Below are 10686 nucleotides of genomic sequence, written 5' to 3'. Positions count from 1 at the left end.
TTGAAAAGGCTATCCTTTCTCCATTAAGTAATCTTGGCACTTTTGTATAAAGTCTTCTGACTTGGGCACTTGTTTCTAGGCTCTTTACTGTATTTCATTTATCTATGTGTCTGTCTTTATGCCAGTACCACACTGTTTTGATTTCTGTGCCTTTGCAGTAATTTTGAAATCAGGAAGTATGACACTTCTAAATTGTTTCTTTTATAGAAAACCGTTTTGGCTATTTGGGAAAAACTAATTTTAATGAGGAAGTAATGTCACTTAAGATTAAGATAATGATTTTTATCATAGACATACAATAAAATATTCTATTCATGAATGAATGGGAACTTGTTCTCAAGGAGCTAGTTTTCTGCTGGGAGAGATGTGTTCTAAATAAGATACAAAGTAAAAGTTCAATGAAACAAACTAATAACTAAGAAATGAGGGAAATTTGAAAGAAATGAGAAACTATTTCTGGTGAAGATTAAAGGAGAAGACTTCCCTGAGGAAATACAATTTGAACTAGTTCTAAAAAAATAGGAGACCTAGATGAAGCAAGGAATTTTTGTTGATTAATTGGTTCTTCTACAGCTGTTTCCACCTTGCTTCTATATGCAACGAATGGTGTTTTCAACCTGTTTTTACATTATTTTAAAAGCTGTGATTAAAAAGTAAACACACATAACTGGTTAGATAATATCCTATATATTGTCTCTTCATATTCTTTCCTAATTTTGAGGAAAAATTGCATGAGTTTTTTCAAATGCTTTCTAAATTAATGATTTAAAAAAAAAAAAACAACCTTATTTTAAAAGTCTGTCATAACACACCATCAAAGAAAATATATAGATGGCAAATGAGCTCCACATCATATGTTATTAGGGAAATGCAAATTTAAATTAAAAAATTCAACTACACAACTATTAGAATAGCCCACATCCCAAATTCTGGCAAGGATATGAAACAACAGAAACTCTCATTGCCAATAGGAATGCAAACTAGTACTGCCACTTTAGAAGACAGTTTGATGGTTTTTAAAAACCTTATATTCTTTCCATATGACTCAGCAATCATGTTCCTTGGTATTTACCCAAAGGAGGTAAAACCTCTGTCTACACAAAAACCTACACGTAGATGTTATAGAAACTATTCATAATTACCAAACCTTGGAAGCAATCAAGATGTCCTTCAGTAGGTGAATAGATAAATAATTTGTAGTATAGCCAGATAATGGAATATAATTCAGCACTAAAAATAAATAAATCTGAGAAGCTAATCTGAAAAAACTGCATAGTTGGAGTCATATGACACTGAAAAGACAAACCTATGGAGACAGTAAAGAGATCAGTGTTTGCCGGGGATTGGGGGGGTGGGGGAAACGAATAGGTTGAGCACAGAGAATTTTCAGAGCAGTGAAAATACTCTGCATGATATCATAATGACAGATACATGTTATTACATTTTGTCCAAACCCATACAATACACAGGAACAAGAGTGAACCCTAATGTAAACTCTGGACCTTGGGTGGGTATGATGTACCAGTGTAGGTTCATCGGTTGTAAAAAATGTACCTCTCTGGTGGGAAATATTTATCACTGGGGAGGCTACGCATATGTGGGAGAATTTGTAGGTAGATGGGAAATCTCTGTACTTTCCACACAATTTTGCTGTGAACTTAAAACCACACACAGAAAATAAAGTCTTTCTTTTAATGCCTGTTTTAAGTTTCTGTTTAAGATAACAAAACCTTTCTGGACATAGTGGTGATGGTTATATAACATTATGAGTGTACTTAATGCCACTGTATTGTACATTTAAGGATGGTTAAAATGGTAAAATTTATGTTATGTATATTTCTCACTAGTTTTTAAATCCTGTTTATTGTCTCAAATACAAAATTTTGCTAAATGGAAACTTCCTACAGATGTACAGAATAAAAAATAATTATGTGTAACTGAAGACCTTTGGGAAATATGAAGGATATGATAGCAGACCTAGAAATATTGGAAATAGCTGCTTGTACAAGTAACTTTATGTTCCAGGGCAGTAAACTGATAATGTGCCATTCAAAGAAACAGAAGGGCTTCCAGGAAATTCAGGGAATTTACTAGAAGATTTTAATTTAAATGATATCTTTAAAATCAATTAAAGAAAAAGATAATTATCTAATTCCTCAGGATAAATCCCAGGGATAGATACCCAGAAAGTCACATAGGTGAAACAATTTTTGATATGAAAATAAAAAGATAGAGCCTTGTGCTGAGTTAAGATTTTTTTTATCCAAGAATCCAGAGGACTAGAAGAGAGATGCAGTTCAGGCCTGGGGATCACCAGAAAGGACCCCAGAAGCATTTGGCCATCTCTTAACCGTGAATGAATTCTCCCTCCCTTGTGACTTCTCTCAAAGATGAGTCACGAGTCCAGTCTTCAGCTCTCCCTGTCCTAAAAGTCCTCAAACAAACACTGTCAGTCCAAAAGAAAGGATTATCTGTACTTATAATGATGCCCACCAACCGGAGAGAAACAAGGCTGTGAGGTTCTCAGTTCACCCATAGTAGGCATCCAGTATTTGCAAGTTCCAGGGCCAGGCAGTGGAGGAGGGGAAATATTATAATGGGTCAAAAAAGAAAGGTGGATCATGATGGTTATATTCACTAGTCTGATTGAGGGGATGGTTTCAGTGATACATACATATATCAGTTTCATCAAATTGTTCTGCTTAAGTATGTGAGGTTTAATGTATGCCAAAAAGTCTTCAGTGAACCTCTAAAAATAAATGTAAATAAAATGAACACATTTAAATAAAGTATTTTTTTAAAAAGAAGTTGCTCTTTCAGATTCCTTCCACTGAAGTATAGATTAGCTTGATTAGGCTTGACTGGGCTTGCTAGATTAGGAGCACGCTTACACATTTACCAAGTATTAGCTAAGACCCACTTTGAGTGGTAAAGAGAAGGAAATGAATAGGACAATGTCTTTGAAGAGCTTTTAGCATAAAAGAAAACTGACACACTCGTTCATTGCAAAACAATTGAGTAAGTATTAGACTTGCAGTGTTTTCATTCACTGGGTAACCACAGATGAAGCAACTTCCATAAACCCATTCTAGGATTTGGAAGGGTATAAGTGAGCAACATGCTTTGTGCCACTGTGGGACCCCAGAAGTGAAGTGCAACCAGGTGAGAGACAGTGAGCAAATGTGTGTGTAACACTCAGCATCACTGAGCCCTTTCCATATCTCAGTCTCTCCCTGAAGCACTTGGCTTCTGTGCGCTCACTGAATCCTCATCAAACTTCTTTGAAATAGGAATTAACATTCTCATTTTAAAATGGAGGACTCTTATGACAAGAGGTTAAGTAATTCACCCATCTAGTTACATCATTTCAGATAAATAAAATCCTTTTTTGTGGTTGCTTAAAAAAATAACATCCACATGACAGAGAAAGGTTATGTACAGAAAGCAGTCCCTGTGGACATACTACAAGTATGATTTCCTCTGAGCAATCAGAGCAAGAGAAAAAAAGAAATGATTGATTTTTACATTGCATTTGTTAGATACAGTTTGAATATTTTGATTACAGCTGCCGTGCATTGTTTTGCCGCAAAAAACAAGGGAATTTTCTAAGGTCACGCAGCAAGAATAATTCAAACTCTTGAGTCTTCTTACTACAAATGTTATACCCTAAAGCATCATATTGCTTTCTGTCCCAACTCCAGTATAACATATGTAGAAGACAAGTCTTTGCCCCCTTTCAACTCTCAACCCCCTTTTAAGTAATTCATCAGAAGACATTCTTGAGCCCCTGTTGAGCCATAATGAAATCTTGTTTACTGAAAGAAATGTAAGAAGTGCCAGTGATATTAAAACATGTTCCAGTGCTCCTCCAGAGTCTTCTGAGAATGATGCTAGCAGTCCCTCAGGAGATCTGGGTTGCATGGGAAGATCTTGCCTTGTGACTAGACTCACTGGGGAAATTGAGCTCTGAGAGCACTTAAGCAGAAGATCTACATTGTTCTTTGGTTTGTTGTTTGCTTTGGGATTTATTTCCTTGATAGTTGGAAGCAGCTTATCTATACAACTCTCCAAGATTTATTTACCACCGTTTCAGTAATAAAAGAGACTTAGAAGAAAAGGAAACAAATACGGCAAATCTGCATTTGCAGAATTCGTTTTCTCTGCATGGAAACAGAAGGCTCTTTCTGTAGTCTCCTCCATCTAAGTGGGGTTAGAATTGTCTTCCCTTATAAAACAAAATACTGGAAAGAAAATATAAACAATGCACATATAATTAAAGAGAACAGTAAATACATAAACATTAAATTTGGGAAGCCCATTCAACGGTTCCAACCACAAAGTCACTCTCTTTCTATATTTAGTTATCAGAACAGGGATTTTCATTGCATACACATAAGAAAGACTTTTGAACAGGAAAGGTCAAACTGGAAATGTCAGAGAGTTGAGATATGACTTTAAAACAGCAGTAATGATAGTTTTTAAATGGTAAACTTTGTAATGCATGAATGAGCTTAGAAGTAGAATATTGTAGTCTAACTTCCCTTGAGTGTCCTTGCTCTGCTTAAGTAAAAGCAAGCACACCGGATCCATTTTCTTTTTCCCATGAGCTTGCCTTCTCTAATTAAGGGAGATAGTAATGGCACTTAGATTTCATCTGATCTGACTTTAGGTAATTATGGTTCATTGCAGCAATTACAAGTTACATTTATAATGAACAATAAAGGGAGAAAACCTTTCAAATTCAGTTTATTAAGCTTTGGAAACCTTCAACAGAACAAGCAGTCAAGATATATTTACTGGACCATCAAATATTCAGTGAGAATGTCGAATTAAGTCTAAGAAATTCATGCCAAAGGCTCTCTTTATACTGTAACTCTAAACCCATTTTCTCCACAATCCTCCCCTAATTTAGCCCAGAATAATTCTGCCATTCTAATGCTTCCTCAGCATTGTATATATAGTTCACAATATTAGTTTGAATTGTCCATAAAATATGGCTCTTTTAAATAATTTCATGGGGGTTTTTTTCTGTGTGAATAATCTTTCATGTATATGTACATTCTATAAGGGCAGAAATCACCATCTCTATTTCTTTTGTTTCTTTTTGTAGTTTCCATGCAAAGTCTTCTCTTGTCCACATGTCTCAGTTAAATTCCTTCTCTCTGAGGCCTCTCCATCATCTCAAGATCCAGCTGAGACCCTAGTTCATTTCAGAACTTTTTGCTAACCATTCCAAAACTAGACCCTTCCCCACAACATTTCCTGCGTCTACCACTTACTTCACTTCTATAGCATAATGTCTCACATTATTAAGAACTGTTAGTTCCTTAAAAACAAATAAACAAACAAAATTGGCCCATCTGCCTGCCACATATTATCAAAATTCACCCATGCAGCCAAAGAGTATTTATCAACTTCACTTTAAAAAATGAACACACAGAACGATAGCTCTTACAAGTTCATTCAACTAAACATTGTCACTTCTTGAAGAATTAATGTCTTCAGGCTCATGGGATGATTTTTTGTTAAGTTTTCTCTAAATCCTGATATTTTAAACAAATTTTTGAGTCATATTTGTTAACTCCAAGTGAAGCACACATGAATAGAAATTCATTTGAATTTTTTCTCCTATTATTTTTCAGATGCTGTTTATAAATGATGTGGTAAATTTTAAAATTTTGACTAAAGTTTTTGTTCAATATTTTAATATTTAGATCATTGTGCTATCATGAGAAGTGAAGTGAAGTCGCTCAGTCGTGTCCGACTCTTTGCGACCCTATGGACTGTAGCCTGCCAGGCTCCTCTGTCCATGGGATTCTCCAGGCAAGAATACTGGAGTGGGTTACCGTTTCCTTCTCCAAGGGATATTCCTGACCCAGGGATCGAACCCAGTTCTCCCACATTGGAGGTAGATGCTTTAACCTCTGAGCCACCAGAGAAGCATGTTCTGCCTCTGATATAGGTTCTTTTGCTATGAAATTCTATTTTCAAAGTTATGTAACCTTTAAGGAATAGTGTTTTAGGCCCTATTTGTTTGGGGAGGGGGGAATCTGATTAGATTTTGGAACTTGAAAATAAGATAAATTATTATCTTTTATACCCTCACATGCCAAGAACTCACCAAAGTCTTCTCTTGGTATAAAGGTTTTCACCACTTTTCAAAGATGTTAAATTAATATTTAAAATATAGTCTTACTATGGCAGCTGGCTATAGAGCTTAAACTGTAAATTCCCAAATAATAAAACAAAACAGTGGACTTGTAATTGTGCTGACCTTTAAATCTTTGCAACATGTCTCCCTTTTGAGAGAAATCACTTAAAAACCAAATTAATCTCTTTGATACATCTACAGAGTACTTTCTTGGATAAGGCCCAATATTGACTGGAGTGAAACCAAAGTCTGTTCTGTAGAAGGAAGAGTCATCATGAGGTCCTGTAGTCTCCTTTAGAAATATAATGCTGAGTTCAGGACAGTCCCCCATGTCAGTGATGCTCCTGGCCCTGTTAAGGGAGTCTGCCTGGCTATCAGCCCTTACTGTTAATGCAGCCTATGGCCAATCACGGTTTTATTATGTTTGGCCACCCTCCAGACACACCTTCCAATGTTCTATGTTTATTCTCAACTACATATATTCTTTTACATGTTTTGGGACCTGCAGACACAATCCCAGAAACTCAATGCATGAAACACAGCCTTCATACATATTTAATTTTTGACTCATCTAGGCTCTAAAGCAAGTTAATAGTGTGAAGGATTTTACAAATGGATCAGGTAAAACTGTTTTCTTTCCAGTTGTAAAGTTTTCCATTCTATTCCTGTCTGAAAGGGAAAATCTGTAGCAATAATCAGGTTAGCCATTGTCCTTGTCCCTTAGGTCTTTCTTGGTCTATGAAATTAATGTTTTAAACACTAAGTATTTAGGTTTGGAGAGAGCTGGATTGTTCTGGTTCAACATGGCAATGTGGAAAGAACCTGAACTCACCTCCTTCCAGAGAAACACTGAATCAACAGCTATAAATAGAACAATTTCCTATGGGGGAAAAAACCCTACAAACAGGCAGAGAGACACCTTCGCATTGGGCAAACAAGAGGGAAGCCACAATAAAGCAGCTGCTGCTGGGACCACCACTATATTGCATAGCTCTGGGGGCCAGCGGGGCTTATGTTCATGGGTCCTAGGGGCTGCACCCAATGAAGAAAGTGTTCTTAAACAGTTATCACCCCTAGTGCACTAGAGATGACTGTAGGAGGAACAGATTCAGGAGCTCAGGCTTCCTGTAGAAGAAATCTATTAGCTTATTATCATAACTGCAGCCTGAGGGGCAGGCTTCAAATTAAACACATATCTAAGGACTGACTGTAAAGCCTTTCTGAGACCTGGGAGGATGGGCATTATCTTAACACTCACCCTCCGCCACACTCTAGAGCACCAGCCTCTCTCATTCACCTCACTTCATTTCATCCTGTAGGCATCTTATCAGGATAGTACAATGGAATATTCTGAGAGAGGGAACCACATTCACACAACTGTTATTACAGTAGATAGTTATATTTGTCCTGTTTTATTTTTATAGTCATTAATTCTTACAGTGCCTAATTTATAAATTAAACTTTATCATTGGTGTGTATTAAGGGAAAACCATAGTATATACAGGGTCCAGTACTATCTGTACTTCCAGGCATCCACTGAGGGTCTTAGAATGTATGCTCTGTGGATAAGGGAGGACTACTGGACTCTATCAAGCAAAACTATCTTTTAGAGTTGAAGGAGAGGTTTAAAGTTTTCCAGACAAGTGAAAACTAAAGCAGTTCAGCACCACTAAATTGATCTAGCAAGAAATGTTACAGGAAATTGTTTTAGGCTGAAAAGGAAAGATGTTAATTAGTAACAAGAAAGCATATGAAAGTCTAAGTCTCACTGGTAAAGGTAAATATATAGTAAAACAGCAGTAGGTTAATCACTTATAAAGCTAGCCTGAAGGTGGTTAAAAGACAAAAGTAGTAAAAATAGCTGTCTGCATGCATGCTAAGTTATGTCCAACTCTTTGCGACCCCATGGACTGTAGTCCACCAGGCTCCTCTGTCCATGGGATTTTCCAGGCAACAATACTAAAATGGGTTGCCATTTCCTACTCCAGGGGATCTTCCCAACCCAGGGATGTGACCCATGTCTCTTGCATTGCAGACGGATTCTTTATCACTGAGCCACCAGGGAAACACAAATGATAGGAAAAATGGACCAGATGGAAAAATAGCTTAACTTGTAATATTAAAGGGGTAGAAGCAAAATTGTGTGAGTTGTTACCAAACAGCTCCTAAAGAGCAACAAGGATTTCTTATTCCATTAAAATCCAACAGTATGATGCTTTGAAACTGCAGCTGTTGATATGAGTCCAATAGGACTTAATTGATACGCAAATTATGTTAAAGAATGCACGCACACACATGACTTTAATAAATGGTGCATTCTTTAAACCTATTCATTGCTTGTTTAATTTGTCTAGAAGCAGCAAAATTATAACCAAAATTACACGGCAGTTTTGCTCACTCTTCTGTTACTCATCTTTCAACCTAAAATCCTTCAGTTTCAAGATTACAAGCAATTATTTCAAGAGAAGCTGCTTCTCCAATCACCATCATTACACTTACAGCTGAGCTAGTAGTGTTCTAAATCATTCCTTATGGGCCTGACTCCAGTCCTACAGGGAGGGTCACTCAGTTGAATGGTATGCTCACCCAGCCCTTGTTTCATCCCCCGCGCTCCCTATGAATCAAGGTCCCCAGGAAGAGTCATTAGTCGTCCTAGCCTCTCACATGCACTTTGCCGGACACGCTGATGCACACCCCATTCTGGAAAACACCCCAGCGTCTGCAAAACACCGTCTTATCTAACATTTACATAATCTACCTACATATGCCTTTAAATCCACCGGCTTATATAGTTCCACTTAAGAGCCACAGAATTGGGATCTTTTAAATAAAGCACGCCTGAAGTAAATGCTGTAGCAATAAAATAAACAGGTCACACACGTGATGGCCACCATGCTATCATGCAGAGCAGTGAAGGAGGGCATTCCTGGCAGAGCTGAGGAATAGCCAAGCTCACAACGGCGTTTCTTTTGAAAATGTGTGGGCTGCTTCTTGCTCTGCACTCTAAATACCCTGCAGAAGGTCAGGATTTAATTTGCCAGCCTTCCATTTCAGGGTAATTTGAAGCATGCTTCTTCTGCTCCTCCCCACCCCCAACGTGATGAAATGAAGTCCATAGAGCATATTTCCACGAGAAAGAGACATCTGTAGTTGTGCCATTACACAGGCGTCACCTCAGCATTCCTTTCTACCTACCAAAACCTTTTCGAAAAAGGGATTCATTTAATCTCCTTTTTTTAATGTGACCCAATATGTTTTCACAAATGGGAGGTTTTCTCAAATGTGGCATTCATAACAGTCTGCGTGGGTTTGTGGGGCATGAGTAAATCAAACAGGGAACCTCACCGTTTTGACAGTCTGATTTAACTGGACCATTTTAAATCACTGTGAGCAGCAAAAGCAAATACAGAGAAGCCGACCAAGGAATTTTTAAGCAGGTCCAATTGAACCGCATGTTTATTCACACAGACAACCTCAATCACCTGAAAAACTCTGAATTTAATAATATTTCATGCTTTTAGGGATTTCATTGGCAATGTGAAAGACAAAAATTACACTGTGCCTCACAAAAAGAAATATTTGTGGTTAGCATAGATATGCCTGCATGGGGTCTAGCTCCATCACTCCCAGCCTTAATCACCATATCCAAAAATCCCTGAGAGTATGTTTGGGCCACGACTAGATTCAGTCGTTTGATTAACTCCGTTGGAAGCTTGATTCACTGAAGTTCATTTTGTTGCAGGAAGGGAGACCCCTTCCAGGGCCCAAAACTGGGCTCTTGTCTAACACTCGGAAATGAATTGTCCGAGGAGACACAAGGGCACCCGGGTGGAGAGCAGTAGGGTAAGGGAACCCAGGAGAACTGCTCTGCGGCGTGGCTCGCAGTCTCAGGCTTTATGGTGATGGGATTAGTTTCCGGGTGGTCTTTGGCCAATCATTCTAATACAGAATCTTTCCTGGTGCCGCATGCCTCGCTCAGCCAAGATGGATGCTAGCGAGAGGGATTCTGGGAAATGGACGGACACGCGGTGTCTCCTTTCTACATTTCCCAAACTCTTCCGGTTGGTGGTGGCTTATTAGTTCTGTATTTATTAGGATCTCCTGTCATAAAACAGCTCATGCAAATGGTTACTATGGTGCCTGGCCAGGGTGGGCAGTTTCAATCTGTGTGCTTCCCCTAACAATTTGAGTCAGTCTACACTACTGATTTTCTATTTAAGCATCAACAGGCAAATAATTCAATTGTGCTTCATGCAGAATAATTAGCTTGTAATCTGTGCGTTTGGGCTTCCCCGTTGGCTCAGATGGTAAAGAATCTGCCTGCAATGCAGGAGACCCAGGTTCGATCCCTGGGTCGGGAAGATCTCCTGGACAAGGGAATGGTTGCCCGCTCCAATATTCTTGCCTGGAGATGCCCCATGGGGTCATGAAGAGTCAGACATGACTGAGTGACTTTCACAGTCACATTCAATCTGTGCATTTAAACAGAAGACTGACTTGGAGGAACTAGCTTTGATCAGACTTATTCAACCAAA

This window comes from Oryx dammah, unplaced genomic scaffold (genome assembly GCF_014754425.2).
Source record: "Oryx dammah isolate SB20612 unplaced genomic scaffold, SCBI_Odam_1.1 HiC_scaffold_4, whole genome shotgun sequence".
Classification (NCBI taxonomy): Eukaryota; Metazoa; Chordata; class Mammalia; order Artiodactyla; family Bovidae; genus Oryx; species Oryx dammah.
This window is presented reverse-complemented; position numbering follows the sequence as displayed.